The following is an 18,059-nucleotide window of genomic DNA, read 5'->3' on the forward strand; positions in this document are numbered from 1 at the left end:
GAAAGATTCCCTAACTTTGAGGATCATGTTATAGACAATACACAGTAGTATATAAGATAGTAGTATCTAAGAAGCTCTATAAAGAAAGTTGGAATCCAGGTGAGAATAAAAAGGTAGGGTGGTGGTGCATTTTATTAGCTTGAACCATATGAAGCTCCTGATTTTTTTTTTTTTTTCCCAACGTTTATTTATTTTTGGGACAGAGAGGGACAGAGCACGAATGGGGGAGGGGCAGAGAGAGAGGGAGACACAGAACCGGAAACAGGCTCCAGGCTCTGAGCCGTCAGCCCAGAGCCCGACGCGGGGCTCGAACTCCCGGACCGCGAGATCGTGACCTGGCTGAAGTCGGACGCTTAACCGACTGCGCCACCCAGGCGCCCCGCTCCTGATCTTTTTTACATTGTTTTCAACTCAGAACAATATTGGGTTCCTGTGGGTTAAACATGGTTGGGTGGCATTAAGTTGTTCAACCTAATACTTACTTGGAAGAGTCAGAGAAGACCTCTAATGAGGTGATCCAAAGAAAGAGGCAAGCCATTCACATACCAAGGAGAAGAGCATCCCAAGCAAAGGGACAGCAAGTGCAAAGACCCTAAAGCAAGAATGTGCCTGCCGTGTTTGAGTAAGCAACAAGGAGACCATTGTGGCTGAAGGGTAATGGTCAACGGGGAAGAATGGCAATAGGGACCAGATCATAGAATCTTGAAGACCATAGTAAGAAATTGGCTTTTCCTTTTTGAATGAGGTAAGCTGTTAGAGAGTTTTGGGCAAACGAGCTACACAATCTGTCATCTTAACAGGACCGTGCTATTAATAGTGGACTCTACAGATAGTGGGTATACATACGATGGAACATTATAAAATCTTTCCACCTTTTACGTATGTCTGAAAATTTACTTCATAAAATGAGACTGTTGTAGCTGCTCTATTGTAACTACACTTTAGAGGGCCAGTGATGAGATCAAGAAGACCAGTTAGTCTATTGCAATAATTCAGGCAGCAGTGGAGGTATTAAGAAGAAGTGGTTAGTTTCTGAATACGTTTCGAAGATAGAGCCAGTAAGATTTGCTAATGGAATGGATTTCATATGCAAGAAAAAGAGAAAAGACCACCTGTAAGGTTTTAGACCTGAGCAACTGGAAGGATGCAGTTGCCATCTACTGAAATTTGGAAGACAGTCTAGGTCACGCAAGTTTGGAGGAAAAGACTTTTTCCGGACGTTTGAGATGCCTATTGGTCATCTAAATGGAGACATCAAGTAGGCAATTAGATACACAAGTCAGTCATTCAGAGGAAACATCCAGAGAGGAAATACAAAGATGTGGATCTACCTAAAGACTAGGGATATGAGGACCAGTGCCTTGAGAATTTAATGGAAATAGTTGGGAGTTTAGTCTAAACCCTCTTTTGTTGTAGGCTGGTTTTGTTTCTAGATAGGTGTCTTTATATTGCCATTCTGAACACTTAATATGCATACTGTTTGCAACTCATTTGTGTTCTAAAGGGTTTTGTTTTTTAATGTTTTCATGTCTTTCCAAGCAGATTTTACATTTCTTTAAAAAAGATTTATTTTAGGGGCGCCCGGGTGACTCAGTCGGTTAAGTGACTGGGTTTCAGCTCAGGTCGTGATCTCAGGGTTTCATGAGTTCGAGCTACGCTTCAGGGTGTGGGCTGGCAGTGTGGAATCGGCTTGGGATTCTCTCTCTCCCTCTCTCTCTGCTCCTCCCCGACTTGCACCGTCTCTGTCTCTCAAAATAAATAAATAAACTTAATAAAAAAGATGTCTTCTTTTGTACACTTCACACTGCCATATCCCTAGAAAACTTTTTTTTAAATATTAGAACGAAAGAGCACAAGCAGGGGAGAGGGGCAGAGTGAGAGAGAGAAAATCTTAAGTAGGCTCCATGCTGAGGGCTCAATCCCATAAGTTTAGGATCGTGACCTGAGCCAAAATCAAGACTCAGTTATTCAACTGACTGAGCCACACAGGCACCCCCCTAGAAGACATTTTACAATGCTTATACAATAAACTATTCCAATGCAGAGTTTTTTATTTCTTTAGTTGTTACAAAGCATCAATTTTCTTATAATTTAGACACTTCTAGCTGTCCTGTGAAAATAAGGGTAGAGTTAGAACTTTCAATCTACTGCCACTCATGCCCATTTCAAATCAGACAAAAGAGAGCCTTCTGAGAAACAAAAAGCAGCAACAAAAAAGGCTCAGCTCTCCTCCATGTTGCCTTTATACTCAGACTTCGTGTGGCCGCAAAATGGTTTCCAACAATTTCAGGTCTACATCCGTCCCCATCCAAGTCCAGCATGAGAAAGATCCTTCCTAGCAGCAGTCCCTGATTCACTAATTAAACCAACACAGATCCCATCCCCAGCTAGGAAAATTTTATGCTGTGATTGGCCAAATATGAGTCACATGCTTCACTTATGTTTCACCCAAAGAACATGGACTGTAGGAGAGGAGTGGTTCCCCAGAAGAAAAATGGGATGCTGTCAACAAAATAAGGAAATGGACACTGATGGCCAGAAAATAATACGACCTCTACAAATTAACAAAGGCCTAAAGCATTCTCCCAAAGCTTTTAAAAGAAGTAATACCATTGGGGTGCCTGGCTGGTTTAGTCGGAAGATCTCGGGGTCGCCGTGAGTTGAGTCTGAGCTCCGCTTTGCGTGTAGAGATTACAAAAAAAAAAAAAAGAAAGAAAAACGAAATGTCATGGCACTCATTTTGCATCTCTTCCAATTCTATACACAATACTGCATTTCCCTTGTATCATTAGGCTGTCATATATTCATTTGTCGTTGATGAGTGAATGTCACAAAAAGTAAATAAATGCATGAGCATAAAAGTTAACCAGCTGGAAGGGGCAGTTTTTCAGCACATCACTTTCCAGGGTACTCCCACCTAGGTATTACAGGTAGTTTCTTGTCCTACAATTCTTTCCTGTTGTCAGTCCACCTGAAAAATATTTATTAGCCCTCAGGACCCTGGGGGCAGGGTGGCTACTATCTAAGACGCCTCAGAAACCATTGCAGAAGCAAGTGACAATGAGTCAGCTCAAGCTTATCTTCTTGGAGGACATTTACATAGTGTGGAGTCTTGAAAGAAAAATGTACGTACAGATTTGTTTTCAGCTTCTTTTTGGTTTCACCATTTCCATTCCCTTGTACACTAATAGGTTACTTTCCCCACAAGATGTTTAACCTAACTTGTATGGCATTTTTATCCTTTTAGATCAAATTTTGCTGCAGGAAATGGATAACGTGTTGGCTCTCTGTATTATTCTGGAATTTCGGATGGCTTCTCCAGTTTGCTGCTTCCCTGGACACCAAACATAACATTCCCTGTTCTAGGACCTGCTTCAAGTTGGTCATAAGACTGGCAGAAAGTCAAACCAAACTAAATGAATAGTTGTTGAAGTTAATCTCACGTCCTGGAGCTGTGTGTGCTATGGAATAGCCTGCTGTTATTACCAGGCATAATGCTGATCACAATCACTGCTCTGTGGTCTTGTTCATCAGAATTTCATGTTTGGAAATTAGATTTGGGTCTGGTTACTGTAAAAATAGATATTATGATAATGGAATATAGCCGTTAAAATTTCTATTGCAGGAGAAATTAGCCATGTATTTAAATGTAGGAGTATGTTAATAAACAATATGTTCAAGATGATTCCAGTATTGTTTAATGTTATACAGACATAGACAAATACTGGAAAAAGGCACTCAAAGTTAACCTTAAGGAATGGAGGTACCAGTGATTTCATTTGACTTGTTTACTGTTCAGAATCTTCCTAGATGAAATGTAATACTACATCTATACTCAGATATTTTTTTTTAATTTTTTTTTCAACGTTTATTTATTTTTGGGACAGAGAGAGACAGAGCATGAACGGGCGAGGGGCAGAGAGAGAGGGAGACACAGAATCGGAAACAGGCTCCAGACTCTGAGCCATCAGCCCAGAGCCCGACGCGGGGCTCGAACTCACGGACCGCGAGATCGTGACCTGGCTGAAGTCGGACGCTTAACCGACTGCGCCACCCAGGCGCCCCTATACTCAGATAATTTTTAAAGGAATCTATTTTTCATACTAATATCCCAGAGTCAAAATATGCAAAAGATACCACTAAAAAGTGGTAAATTAGGTCTACCTAAAAAGGTCTTCTTAGGATTCTCGCCACTCAAAAACCATTGTAGATTTTGCTCTTGTCTTGCATGCATCGTTTTTTTTTCTTTCACTTTAAAAATTCATGTACTAGATGCTAGGAGTAAATGAACGATACAGGTGCGGCTTCTGCCCTCTCGGAACTAACTAGTTGTCTGGGGAAGATAGAACAAGCCGACAGAAACAATCTAGCATGTCACAGCCAAAAACACAGTTTCATGCCTACTCCATTAAAACACCTAACCCTCCTTTTTACACGTCAAATTCCGGCTTTGGCATGTCAGCTCACAAACACATTGAACTCGCACGCTGGCACTCACTGTCGGCCATTGCTTCAGCTTGAGCCACGTCCCCATTGTCCACAAACTCATGTTCAATTACTAGAGTACTAGTCAGTTGTTTGGGTATTAATTTGCTCTTATTTTAGAAAAATGTAATTGCAAATACTAGTCATAGGGCATGTAGGTCTTATAAATGTAATTTGAATGATATAAAGATGGAAATCATTGTGTGCCTGGAACTGAATCTAGCCTCAGTCAGATACTCAGACATTCATGAAATGAATAACAGTAAACTGAGTGAAACTAAAGAAGAAACTCAGAGAACAAGTATAAGATCCCAGAAATAATCATTGTTAAATTTTGTGGCTAAAGTTTTGGTATGTTCAGAGATTTTGATCTTAATTTTTTAGTTCTGTTAAGAAAGGATTCCCCCTAAAACAATAAGCTTACTGTTTGATTTTTAAAGTTTTTTAATGTTTATTTATCATTGAGAGAGAGAGAGATAGCACGAGTGGGGGAGAGGCAGAGAGAGAGGGAAACACTAAATTTGAAGCAGGCTCCAGGCTCTGAGCTCTCAGAACAGAGCCCAACGTGGGGTTTAAATTCATGAACCATGAGATCATGACCTGAGCCAAAGTGGGAAGCTTAACCGACTGAGCCACCCAGGCATCCCTGATTTTTAGATCCGTGGTCAGTTATGCTTTATGTTTGAAAGTTGGAAATGGCCTGTGGTGGCTCACCATTGCCTACAGAATATATTTTAAGTCATTTATCACATGAGTGATGTTAAAATCCACAAGTTCATAATGACACTGAGAAAAGAAAATATACATATAAGTCACCTAGAAGTTGCGATAGTAAGTTGCTACATTATATGGTAACGACGATTGGTAAATAAAGGAAAAGAATCAAGCATTCTGCTTCTCTTATACAAATTGCATTTTAGGGTAACCAGAGTTGTAAAGGGCAAGCCCTTTTGTATACAGTATTTCCAACTGATAAAGGTAAGAGAAATGACGAAAGACCATTTTTCAATCTCCTAATAAAATAATAGACAACACCCGAACCCACTGATCAATTTTAACATCACTCAGAGTCGAACGACCATACATCATATGCTTCCTGATGTGGTGCGATCAAAATATGCTGAATCACCTATGCAGTATTTTTGCCACTCCCCAAATATTTTGAGTTTAAATCCAATAAAGCCTCTAAATGTAACAGTTTATGAGAAGGGAGAATGAACAATATAGGAAAGTGTAAAACAACACCAGAGAAGATGCGATCAACTAAACCCAGAGTGTGGAAAGTTCTACAGCACAAATGACAGGATTTCTTCAACAAATAAGTTATCTTAATAAAGAGATTAAAGGCGTGCCTGGTGGCTCAGTCAGTTGAGCATCCGACGCCTGGCCTGATTTCAGCTCAGGTCACGATCTTACGGTTCATGAGTTCAAGCCCTGCTTGGGGCTCTGTGCTGACGGCGTGGAGCCTGCTTGGAATTCTCTCTCCTTCTCTCTGCCCCTCCCCCACTCATGCTCTCTCTCGCCCTCTCTCTCAGAAATAAATAACTTTAAAAAAAGAGAGAGATTTAAGAGACCTAATAACTAAGTACAGTGTGTGGATCCTGATTTGACAAACCAGTTATAAACAGACATTTTTGAAACAGTTGGGAAACTTGACTTAGAGGCTGGATATTAGGTGGTAGTATATAATTTTGTCTTTGTCATAACGATGCTTTCGAAAGCAGTCTGCTAGGGTCGTATACTGAATAAGGATGAAATTTCAATGATCTCCAGGATTTCCTTCAAAATACTCCAGGGGGAAGGGAAAAAGTGGCAGAAGAAATGAAAACAAGATTAGGTGAGGATTGTTTAGTGTTAAAGCAGAGTGATGGGTCCGTGAGGTGAGAACTGGGGTTTAATACCGCATTCTCTATTTCGTGTGTATGTTTTAAATTTTCCGTAACTCGAAGTTAGATTTAAATCGGTCAATACATACATACTTAACACGCAAGTGTACATAAAGGCTTTAGAGCATTTTGTTTCTACACCCAACTTATTCCCTGGGGAAGTGACTGAGTGAATGAATACAAAGAACTGTAATATTAGGATCCCTGAGCCAGTTGGTGTGGGTACACCCTCTAAATGTGTAATCCCGAGGAAAGGAGCATCTCCTTTTCTTTCTTGTGGAACCACCGAGGGGAAGTGTCCCAACGATGGCCACAATGAGGACAGGAAGCACAATCCAAGTCCCTTTCTTCCGATGGCTTTTGTGTCCATAGGCGATCAACGTAGTGGCAGCTAAAGTCCATGGTGACACTGGAGCTTGGGTCTGAGGGTGTAATTATTTCAGGCTGGTGCTTCATTCGGTATAAGGACACTGCTCTCAAAAACTGTGGGCAACTGCAGAGGTTGACAAGGGCATTGCTTTCCAAGGTAATAGCCTTGGAACGCTCTGGAGTCAGCGATGACACTGGGCTCCCAGCTACTACAGCGGTTAGGGTAACCCCTTCCAGAGCAATCAGCCATGATTGTGACTGCTGTCATTCCTAGACAGACAGGGGAAAGGGCGATGCGTGGGACAAGAAGACAAGAGTTCTTGGAGCGCCTGGGTAGCTCAGTCGGTTGAGTGACCGACTTCAGCTCAGGTCATGATCTCACGGTTTGTGAGTTCAAGCCCCCGCATTAGGCCCTGTGCTGACAGCTCGGAGCCTGGAGCCTGCTTCAGATTCTGGGTCTCCCTCTCTCTCTGCCCCGCCCCCCTCATGCTCTGTCTCTCTCTGTCTCAGAAATAAATAAACATTTAAAAAATTAAAAACAAAAAAAGACAAGAGTTCTGGATTTCCCACTGATCTAGACATGTGAGGCCTACATTGACACACCAGAGGCATCCCTATGTTGAATCACTGAGTGTTCATCAACTGGTGAGGCAGGATTTATTCATTGCCCTGCTCTTGAATTGCATGAATGTATCATTATATTTAATGGCAATAAGTCTGACTATGACTCAGAGGTGTGACTAGAAAATTCCTCCCACTCCCTTGTCCCTTGTGTAATCTTGGGCAGGTCGTTCTTCTGGAAATTTGGATAATAATACCTTGCCTCTCTACCTCCCAGGTTGTGTTGAGGATCTGAAGACATAATATGTGGAACTATAGTTTTTGTAAGCTATCAAATGCTATACAAATATAAGGCATCATTACTACTGTAAGTGACTAGGTGATCCATATCTTAAAGCCCCTTATTTTCTTTGATTCTGGGTTAACAATTAATGTTTAATTAGTACATTATAAAATTAGATAGTCAAGAAACAACTACAGAGAAGTTTAGCATATAGTATGATCTTTCTACTTCTATGTTACATAGGAATTCCTAGAAATAGGAAGATCTTATCCAGTTATATCCTTTATATATATACATTTTTTTCCTAATTATATCCTTGAATGCATGCTCATTAATTTAGGAGACAAATTGCTCTATATCTCATTAATAATGCTTATTACTTTACAATCTCAATTTCATAAGTCAATATTTCTTTTGTCCAATAATATTTTAAAAACTGGGGGACTAGAGCAGAAGTTGACAAACTGTAGCCTGTAAAACAAATCTGGCTACCACTATTTTGTATGGCCTGCAAACTAAGAATTGTTTTGACATTTTGGAATATTTTTATTTTCTATTTTCTTTTAGAGAGAGAGCACATGAGCAGCGGAGAGGGGCAGAGTGAGAGAGAGAGAGAGTCTCAAGCAGGCTCTGTGCCAAGCCCCTTGAATTTTTTTAAATCAAAAGAAGGATATGAAATTCATTTTAGTGTGTATTTATCAGAACACAGCCACATTCATTCAGTTATGTACTGTCCATGGCTGCAACGGCAGTTGACTAGTTGTGAGTGAGACCGTATGGTTCACAAAGCCTAAAGTATTTACTATCTGGCCCTTTATAGAAACAGATTCAAAAGGACATAAATTTAAAAATAAAATTTCTGGGGGCGCCTGGGTGGTGCAGTCGGTTGAGCGTCCGACTTCAGCCAGGTCACGATCTCGCGGTCCGTGAGTTCGAGCCCCGCGTCGGGCTCTGGGCTGATGGCTCAGAGCCTGGAGCCTGTTTCTGATTCTGTGTCTCCCTCTCTCTCTGCCCCTCCCCCGTTCATGCTCTGTCTCTCTCTGTCCCAAAAATAAATAAATGTTGGGAAAAAAAATTAAAAAATAAAATAAAATAAAATAAAATTTCTGGGGCACCTAGGTGACTCAGCGCGTGAAGCGCCTAACTCTTGTTTTCAGCTCAGGTCATGATCTGACAGTTTTTGAGTTCAAGCCTCCCCCCGGGCTCTGTGCTAACAGCATGGAACCTGCTTGGGATTTTCTCTCCCCTCTCTCTCTGCCCCTCTCCCCCGCTCACATTCTCTCTCTCAAAATTAAAAAACTTTTTTTAATTTTTAATTTTTTCAGTATTTATTTTTTAGAGAGAGAGAAAGAGAAATACAGAGTGTGAGTGGAGGAGGGGCAGAGAGAGAAGGAGACACAGAATCCGAAGCAGGCTCCAGGCTCTGGCTGTCAGCACAGAGCCCAACGTGGGACTCGAACCCACCAACCGTGAGATCATGACCTGAGCCAAAGTCAGATGTTTAACCAACTGAGCCACCCAGGTGCCCCAAAATTAAAAAAAAAAAAAAAAGTTAAATGAATCTAAAAATAAAATTCCTAATTTGCTAGCTTCCCCCTGGGATAAATAAACCTGGGATGTGTGGATTTAAATTATGCACATGCAATAAGAGAAACTCAAAGTTATGATTTTAATATGCAATGATTGTTTTTGAGTCAATTAGGAAGAACTTCTAAAATATACTTAATAAAATATAAATAGAATACAATTAAGTTCTTAAAAATATGTTCCCATTTTGTTCATTGTTGGTGGCAAAGTAAAGAGAATAAGGAGGACATCTATTCTCTGATTAATACACAATAGAAACTGACTCTGGCTAAGGGGAAAAGGGAGTTCGTTGGAAAGAGAATTATCGAACAATCCCAGAATTGATGGGTGAGCTAGAGATCATAACGTTTGGAAGGGTAGGAGTCTGGAGAGCTCCACATCCTCAGCAGGAAAAGACCCTGCTTTCAGGGCATTTCCATAAGACTTGAGGAGACTTCCATTTGAGTTTTGGGGAGAAATAAACCAATGGGCCTCATGTAAGGCCCACAGAGTAACATGATTGGGAGTCTTTCTGGAATCACATGGTTGGAATGGAGAAATAAAGAGGAAGTCAAAAAGGAGAAGGGATTCCAGGCAGACAAAAACCAACAGGTGTGCTCACAGAAAACTTGTCAGGAAACATGGGCTTTCATGCCAACTTTAGAACCAAATGGGTGAATGTGAGAATAAGTCATCTTACTGGTCTTCACTTAGGGGTACTTCCATTATATGTTAGCACAAAAGAAGGGATACAATTAGACTACCTGCCATAAAACTATTCATTGGCCACAGAACATAAAATTATTACCCTGGGAACAATAGTTTTTAAGTTAATGAGCAATTTCTTCCAAAGGATCAAATAAAAAGATAATTGTGTGACCCCATCACCACTTTTATTCAACATTGCACTCGAGTTTTCAGCCAGTGCAATAAGACAAGAAAGTGAAATAATAAATATACAACTGTAAAGGAAGAAAAAGAGAACATTTTTTGCAGAAAGTGATTGTATACATGTAATATTCAAAAGAATATGTGTTATGATAATTAATAAGTGAATTCACTTAAGTCACTGGATGAGGGTCAATTTACAAAATTTGATTTTACTTCTATACCAGAACATAGCAACAACAAAAATAAAATGGTACTATTTATAATAGCATCAAAAAAGCATTAAATATGTAGGAATAAATGTAATGAAAGATGTGCAGCCAATTTCCTCAAATTATCTATAGATTAATGCAGTCTAAGTGAAAATCCCAGAAGACCACCCCTTTTTTTTGTGGCTGAAATTGGCAAACAGATTCTAAAAATTTTAAAGAAATGCAAAGGGTGAACAGTAGCTGAGGCAATTTTGAAGAAGAAAAACAAAGGAGGATCTATGCCACCTGATACCACAACCTAGTAGGATAACCAATTGTCCTAGTTTGCCTGGGACTGAGGGGTTTTCTGAGATGCAATACTTTCTGTTTTAAAACACAGAAATTTGTATATGTCAAAGCATTATGTTGTATACCTTAAACCGATACAAAATTGTATGTCAATCATATCTCAGATGGAAAAGGGGGTGTGTGCAGAATGTACTGGGACAATGAGGACAATCAGTCACTCTAAGACATAGTATAGCACTAGAATTACTAAGATAGTGTGATACTGGCATGAGTATAAACAAACAAACCAATGAAAGAGAACAGAGAGACCAGAAATAGACTCATGTGTTTTAGACTCATCAATAGACTCATCTATATGAGTTTTATCATCTTACTATGATAAAGATGGCACAACAGTAGTTGGGAAAGGATGATCTTTTCCATAAATGGTGCTAATTGGGTATCAATATGAACAATATGGTGGGGGGGCGGGTGGAAACTCAACTCCTAACTCATAATACAACAAATAAATTTCAGATAAATTGTATTTCAACATGTGAAAAGTGGAGTAGTAAAGCTTTTAGGAAAAAAAAAATAAGAGGTTATCTATACGACCATGACATGGACAAAGATTTCCTAAATAGAAAACATAAAATGCTAAACATTAAGAAAAAAATTGCTAAATTGGACTAAATTAAATTTAAATACTTGTTTTGTGTTTTGTTAAAGATTTTATTTTTAAGTTATCTCTATACCCTACGTGAGGCTCAAACTTACAACCCAGAGATCAAGGGTCACATGCTCTACCAACTGAGCCATACAGGTGCCCCAAATAACTTGTTTTCATAAAAAAAATTATTTAAGAAGGGGCACCTGGGGTGCTCAATCTGTTAAGCATCCAAGTCTTGATCTCGGCTCAGGTCTTAATCTCATGATTTGTGAGTTTGTGTCCCAAGTCAGGCTTTGCGCTGAGTGCAGAGTCTGCTTGGGATTCTGTCCCTCTCTCTCTGCCCCTCCCCTGCTTGCTCTCTCTGTATCTCTCTCTCAAAATAAATAAATAAACTTAAAAGAATTATTTAAGAAAATATTTGAAAAGCAAATTAGGAACAGAGTGATTTTATATATATGTGTGTGTATATATATATACGTATATATATATATATGTATATATAGTGACTTCATGTATATACACATAGTATATATGTAATTATATATTATAACTATATATTTGTATTGAATATTTTATTCAATATGTATTTCAAATAATATAAATATGCTAATATTTATTTTTAAATATAAAGTTATATACAATACATAATAAATATATATTTATATATTTATAATTAATAATGCTTTAATTATAATATAATGTTTTATATATTATCATATAATATAATAATGCTTTAATTTATAATATAATAATGCTTGTATATTTATGTTTATATATAATTATATATATTATACATGTAATTTTTACATGTAAATTACGTGTATCTTCTCCAACTCTGTATATAGGTATCTATATCTACACCTATCTATATATTGTTTGTTAGATATATATCTGACAAAAGACTCATATACAGAATATATAAAGCATTCCCATAAATCAATAAGAAAAAGACATGAAATGGTGCTTAATTTTATTCGTCATCAGAGAGATGCAAATTAAAATCACTAAGGGATAATACAGACCGTACCAAGTGCTGGTAAGGATGGGGGCAATTAGAACTTTCATACCTTATCAAAAGCAGTATCCAATGGTACGACCACTTTGGGAAACTCTTTGGCAATGTCTACTAAAGCTCAACACGTGTATACCCTACCACTTACAGATTCCACTTCTAGGTACACGCATACCGAACATAAACCCTCCTTAATGAGTTTAGGCTTGGAGTCACACATTCAAATGCATACAGAGAGAGGTCAGGCAATAATATCGATTGTGGTAGACAATACAGAGTGTCAGGGACTGTGGCAAACCGTCTGCACTCCCTATTGTCTATCACAAATGATGCTACTTGGCCGGCCAATCTCCTCTTGCATTTGAATTTGTGATCCCAAGCCTAAAGCCATTAAGAAAGATTATGATTAGTGCCTGGGAAGCAGGCACCCTCCTCACTGAAGAAGAAACCCATCTGGCCACAGCTCTGCACACTGTCCAGAAGGGCATAATCAGTGGACGTGCTACAAGGACATACGCCGGACGCTATCTGGCATAGCTGCCCTTCGCTCTTCCGTTCACTTACCTCTGCAAACAGCCCCTGCCGCCATGTCTAGACCTCAGGTTTCGACCTTTCTCTCTCAATGGCTCATTGCTCTTGGGTGGACACCTTACCCAAGCCGTGCTTGGATCTAGTCGGTGATCTGCCCAGATCTCTTTGCGAGGGCAGTGCACCATCCGCAGTGAATATTGGCTGCTAGCAGCTCACAGCTACCCCCTTCTACTTAAATAGCGTTGCCCCAAAATGCTTGAGAAACTGTGCCCACAGCCAATAACTGATGGACGGGGGGTGTACAAAAGGCAGGCGCCATTGCTTCAAGGGGGGCTGACTCGGAAGTGCCACTCTCCAGATTCCACCGCAGGATCCCGCTGAGGCTAGACTAGCTCCTGCTTCATCCTGCCCCCCTCACTGCCTTGCACGGTTCTGCCGAGGACACTCCCCACAAAAATCACCTGCACCAGGATCGCTCTGCTTGTGGGGAGCCTGAGCTAACACACGGGACGCGTGAGATCTTCTCTCCCCAAAGAGCCAGAGGGCCCTGGGCAGGCCGAAAGGATTGTATCGATGGCAACACAACCACAAACTCCCGGAGCTCCAGTCCTTCCCTTGCCGAGCTGTGGTTATTCAGTTTTCCTCCCATTTCATAAAAGCCCCCAGGAGCTTTCCGATTATCCCCCTTTTTGTTTAAGTCAGCCAAAGTCCGTTTCTCTGCCCTGAAACCAGTATAACCTTAACTAATGTGATGGGTAAGCCAGGCCTGACCTAACATGGTTTTGGAAATATGACCCAATGCTTTGTGGGATAACATCAGTTGGAATCCTGAGGGAAAAAAAATGAATTGATTAGCCTTCCCATTCCTTGGCGTCAGTAACTACAAGTACTGCTGGGCACGCTCCCCATCTTTTAATCCTCCCAGGAATTTGCCTTGCTAAGGAGCTAATAGTTACCCAAGGCTATGCTTCCCTGAGACCTTCCGGATTCCCTGGAGGCAAGAGAAACTAAATTCCTTCCACTGGACATCATCCTCTCGCATTTCTCTTTGTTTCCAGTGCTGTCCAGGAGGCTCGAGCATCTCTCTGAGACTTCGTATCCGTAAACCTAACTCTCCTACACCCCACTGCTGTCTGCGCGTACACGTGTGCGTGCCTATGCGGTTCGTTTGCGTACATGTTAGGAAGGCAGGAAGAGGGGGTTGGGGGGGAGTCACAGGCCGGCAGTAAGAGTTCAAATCACTGAACTATGGGTTGTAAAGAAAGGGTGACACGATACAAGCCTGATTAGTTCCGCTCGGAATTGTTCACTGATTCATCAGAAAATGGATCCTTCTGCCCCAGACTCCGACTCTCCCCTCTTAACGGTCAAAGGCTTGTGGGAGCCAGTAATTGTGCGTCTACGGCAATTCTATGTAGTTTAGCCCGAGACGAATTGCTCCCCGGGCCAAGCGTAGATCTGGCTCCTGCGGTCTCAGGTGAGACCCTGCAGAGGGTCGAGTGAAAAGTTGGTAAGTCTTTCTAGCTTGCTCCCAGTGACCGGTGGATGCCACAAACCAGTGGTGCCCTGGTCTCAGAGTGTCTACAGGGAAGGTGTTTTTGGTCCACACAGTACCTTGTCAAAGTATGATTTGGGCCACACAGGGCTCCCAGCTCCACAGTTTGTCACAGCTCCCAACTCTCCCTATCGTCTATCACCGTCGACATTGCCTGCCTGGCTTATTTGTGTGGGCCCTGGAATCTGTGGCCCTAGGCCTAAACCCATCAGGGAAGATCGTGTTCAGTGCCCAGGAAGCAAACCTTCTCCTCTCTGAGGAAGGAGCAGGAAGATTAGGAGAAGGAGGCTTCCTGTCAGAAGAGGGAAGGCCCCGGATTCTAGGCAAAATGAGCCAGAGTCTCTTAGCACCATGGAGAGTGAGAAGAAGCAGATTCCACAATTCACTTCGGCGCCCTGCTTGAGCCCAAATGTCTGAGGAGGTGGGGAAGTTACAGGAAAGGCTACTTTGGAGGAACGGTGTGCCTAAGACGGGAAAAAGGTGTACGTAAAGACCTGAGGTCATGGTGAGGAAATTTTCTCTCCCAACCACCCATTTGGTTTTTCCCATGTGATTCATCCACTGAAGAGATATTTATTAAACATTCATTATGTGTCAGGCATTGTTCTAGGGGCTGGGGTTAAGGCGTTGATCAAACTTTTGTGGAGCTTTTTTCTTTTTTAATTTCTTTTATTGTTTATTTATTTTTGAGAAAGAAAGAGAGAGAGACAGAGTGTGAGCAGGGGAGGGGCAGAGAGAAAGGGAGACACAGACTCCAAAGGGGGCTTCAGGCTTTGAGCTGTCAGCACAGAGCCCGACGCGGGGCTCGAACTCATAAACTGTGAGATTATGACCTGAGCCGGAGTCAGACACTACACTTGATCTTAGCCAAAAGGCCGAGAAATGATTCCAAAGTCAGACACTTAACCAACTGAGCCACCCTGACACCCTGTGGAGCTTTTTTTTAGTGTAGTCTCTCTCTGTCTCTGTGTCTGTCGGTCTGTCTGTCTCTCTCCATCTTTTCATCAAGATTCTGAACTGTTTCCAAATACCACCACCATGCTTCACCCCTTGGGATAACTTGAATACCCCTTTGCCTTGAGCAAGTTATAGAAAATTGTCTTCCCTTCACATACTTCTAGAATGTTAGGTCTGAAAAAGCCACGAGGGCTGATGAAGGCCTCCCACCTCCAGGGAATGGAGACCCAGATGGGGGATATAAGCTCCAGCAGGTAGGATCTTGGTCTCTCTGGTCACTGCTACGTCCCCGGCATCGCCCGGTACACAGTAGGTTCTAAATACCTATTTCTTGAGTGAATGAATGAATGAACACCAAACTAAACAGTTAGGGGCGGAGCTGGCCCCCGATGCACGTGTCCTGATTTTCTGTCCAGGCTCGTTCCCAAACTGTAGGTTAGCAAAGGGAAAGTCAGTTGTTTTCATAAGGCTTTAAACAAAAAAACTAAGTTGAGAAAAAGAAGCATAAAGGAAGATTCATTGACGGGGACACTTTCCGAAGCACACATGACCATGTGTCAAGAGGAGCCTGACCTCATGGAGGCTGCCTTGAGCTGCACGTGGTTTACAGAAATTCCCCCAGAGCTTCTCGAACTGGTTGCTCTTACCTCGGGATAGGTGCATGGGGGTTAAAGGGCTCCCCAGGGAAAGCTACCTACTTACCTAGAGCCCCTCAGCTCCTTGGTGCCCTGTTCTTCCACCCAACGTGCACCAGGTCACCCAGCCGTTACCTGACTGATGGCGAGGCCCTGAGCAAACATATGGAATCAGGAGCCTCAGCTCTTGGCTTGTTTCCAGACTTTGGAGGAAGACAACATACATGCTTCTGAAACAAGACCGATGATGGCCTTGATAGTGGTTTTGCTGCACATAATTTAAATGACGACCAAAGGTAAGACAGGTGGGCGAGAGGCCATCATGAGGGAGGGAAGACAGCAATGTGGGTCTAAGGCTTGAGAGAATGAAGAAAAGGTTGTGGGCCTCATGTCTGATCTGCTCAGCCTCCCTCCCCACTTCTTCTGGTTGTGGCACTTCGATTTACTGCCCCCCCCGCCCCCCCCAAAACAAAACTGCCCCAACCCATTGCCTACAGTCTTGGTGGGATTGTCCATTAAAGTACTGTGGCCAAGGGGTATGTGTGACCAAGTGACCCACCAGGCCATTCATCCTCTTTCCTCCAGGAATTTGAATCTTGAGCACAGAAACATAAGGGTAGGAAATCTAGCCTGAGGGAAGTTCCCTGAAAGAACCATCGGTTAATTCCTGCTACCGGACTGACTCCGTAGGTACCCAAATTCCTCTTCTTTCAAGGGCCTGCCAGCTCAGATTCTGTCAATTCTGTGAGCTTTCCCATATCATTCGAGTAAGGCCTTTTAGGGTCAGTTTCTGTTGCTGGCAACCCAAGAACCCTGCCTTGTACAGAAAGTTTCCTGGAAAATGTGGGGTGTGAGCTGACCCAGCGTACCGCCGCAAAGGATGTGGGACAGACTCCAGGTGAGGAGGACAGCATCAGCAAAGCCTCTCAAGAACTCTGCTCGGCCTGGTTCAAGGCAGACGTCAGGGGAGGGAGCGTGAGAAATCAAGCGGGAGACGTGAGGTGGGGCTGGAGTGGGAAAGCCCTTTCGTACTCATCTTTCTTCTGTTCCCACAATGCTGTTGGATCCACTGCTGGGCCATGGTCCGTGAGAGCTGCACATGGAGGGAGAGCCAGCAGGCACAGGTGGGCTGGGGGTGAAATTGGGAATGGGCCAGGGGAGTGGGTCTTGCTGGGCAATATCACCCGTCTAGTGAGTTGAGGCAGCAAAAAAGTTGGGAGCCTCGATCAAGGGAAACAAGAACTATGGAGGAGGTGAGAATATGAGGAGGTGGTGATTGTCAAAGAATAGAAGGGACTCCTGAGTCATTCTGCCCGGGTCTGAATCCTGCCTCCATCACTGACTTTGTGGGAGCGAATTCCTTACGCAGTCCCTACTTCAATTTAATGTAGTGGCTGGCCAATAACAAGCCCTCAGTAAGTGGTGGTTATCATTATTATTATTATTATTGTCAATAAAATTTGATTCTATGAATCCAAATTGTTGATTATCAATTATTATCACAAATTAAACTTCAGATTCAAAGCCACAGATCGTCCCTAAATGCGCAGCCACCCACACCCAAAACACAGTTACATTTCAGAAATGCCCCTGAGGCCCAGCCTGACATCACCAGAGACATTATACCTGAGACGAAGCCAATGAGATATCATAAAAGAAAAGATCCAAGAGGCAGAGAATTCTACTATCGTGTTAAAAGGGAAATGGTGGTCTGAGACACAGCATTATGCAATAGGCAGGGACCCAGGTGACTGGCAGAGTTTGGACAATGACATAAAATACTTCCCTTTCTAATAAGATCCTTGGAAACTAGAAACAGATACGGCCCATACTGCTTCAACAGGAGAATGTTGGTCCGGGAAGTACCCAGTGAGCCCAAGGAACTAGACTTGAAAATGTAATTGCATGATTCCCCAATATGCTCTCTCTCTCTCTCTCTCTCTCTCAAGAAATTAATAAATAAAATAAAACAAAATAATCTTATGTATCACCATTCTAGAAGATGGGAATGATGGGGAAGATGCTGGTCTGGGAGTTAGAAGTTCTGGATTCCACAGAGTCTGTTAGGACTTATTGTATCTGAGAGGATTTATCCTCTTAAAGCCTGACTTTCCCATATTAATTCCCATACCACGAAAAAAAGAAAAAGAAATAAAGAAAAAAAAGGCGGGGCGGGGTGGGG

Source organism: Lynx rufus, unplaced genomic scaffold (assembly GCF_022079265.1).
Source record: "Lynx rufus isolate CCGP_SWC_20201006 ecotype Redwood Valley unplaced genomic scaffold, mLynRuf1.p SCAF_5, whole genome shotgun sequence".
NCBI classification, from domain to species: domain Eukaryota; kingdom Metazoa; phylum Chordata; class Mammalia; order Carnivora; family Felidae; genus Lynx; species Lynx rufus.